General features: G+C 35.9%; 1 non-coding gene across 1 annotated transcript; it reads left to right on the top strand.

The window, feature by feature from the left end:
- The first annotated feature begins 1,003 nt into the window (after positions 1 to 1,003).
- LOC112495680 (small nucleolar RNA R71) lies at positions 1,004 to 1,110 on the top strand. Its single transcript, XR_003062009.2, has one exon. It is a non-coding gene; the product is annotated as a small nucleolar RNA R71 (small nucleolar RNA).
- Positions 1,111 to 1,393: the final 283 nt, after the last annotated feature.

The raw sequence follows: 1,393 nt of genomic DNA, 5'->3' as shown, positions 1-1,393 counted from the left end.
ACTGCTTCTCTTTTTTCATGTTTTGGATTGTTGTGTCTAGTCCTACAGTATCTTCTTCCATAATTGCTAGATCATTATTTTTTGCTGATGTTGAAGCTTGGAAGTTCGTATTAGTGGGCTGGAAAGTGGGTTGTTAGGGTTCCTCTTCAACTTGAGTTTCTCCTTAGGTTAGAGTAAGTTTAACTCTTTTCTTTAGTACTCCAACTGGAATATCAACACCTTTTTTAGACCTTAAGTTAATCACCTTGCAATGTCCTTTTCTTTCTCTTCTTGGATCCTTTATATTGTGGTGTAAACTACCCTGAGGTTTGTTACTCAATGTTGTAACAAGTTGTCCAATCTGATTTTTTTAGTTCCTTAAAGACACAGCTTGGCTTTGGACAACCGCTTCATTTTTCATAATGTATTCCTTAAGCAAGGCTTTAAGAGAATTGAGTTGATCATTACTTGTGTTTCTTTGCCCTTAATTTTGCTGATGAATTTCATGTGGCTGAGCAGGTTTGTGTTATCCACTGGATACTGCAGCATGGTAATTCTGATTGCTCAATGAGAAGTTTGGGTGTTGTCTCCATCCAGGGTTGTAAGTGTTTGAATATGGATTGTTCTAGTTTCGTCTGTTAAGTTGCCCACATAATTAACCGAGGCTGGATTTCCAAGACAATTTTTACATAAATGCTGTTCTCCATAGTAAACGCAAGATACTTCAGCAACTCAATTGACAGTTGCTGGAGTAGTAGTCATAACCTTTACCATCTTTATTAATGAAGTTACTTAGGTTGACATTGTTGTCAAGGCATCTACATTATGAGCTCTTGTTGTTCCTCTTGCTGCAACTTGTTTGACTGATTGCCACTGATAGTTGTTTTTGGCTATCCTCTTCAAAATTGCATAAGCCTCATTGTAGGACTTAGATAGTAAGGCTTCATTTGCTTAAGCGTCCACCATTAATCTAGTGCATGGGTTGAGTCCATTATAGAAAGTTTCCAACTGTATACAACAAAGAATACCGCGATGAGGACATCTCTTGAGTAACTCCTTAAATCTTTTCCATGCATCATACAAACTCTCATCTTCAAGTTGATGGAAAGATATGATCTCATTCTTCAATCTTGCATTTTTTGTTACTGGAAAATATTTCATCAAAAATTTGTCGGCCAAATCATTCAATGTGGTGATGATGTCAAGTAGTAAAGAATTTATCCATGCTCTTACTCGATCCCTTAAAGAACACGGGAAAAGTTAAAATAAAATTAACTAAAATTAAAATTTAGCATCATTAAAATTAATTTCACAAATCACAACGAACAATCAATCGCCTATGATGGCACCAAAAACTTGATGCATGATTTCTATTGCTATGGGTGTCAATGTGCAAGTGTGCACAATAAGAATT

This window comes from Citrus sinensis, chromosome 9 (assembly GCF_022201045.2).
Source record: "Citrus sinensis cultivar Valencia sweet orange chromosome 9, DVS_A1.0, whole genome shotgun sequence".
NCBI classification, from domain to species: domain Eukaryota; kingdom Viridiplantae; phylum Streptophyta; class Magnoliopsida; order Sapindales; family Rutaceae; genus Citrus; species Citrus sinensis.
Note: the sequence above shows the minus strand (reverse complement) of the source record. Positions and strands in the feature narration are given on the sequence as shown.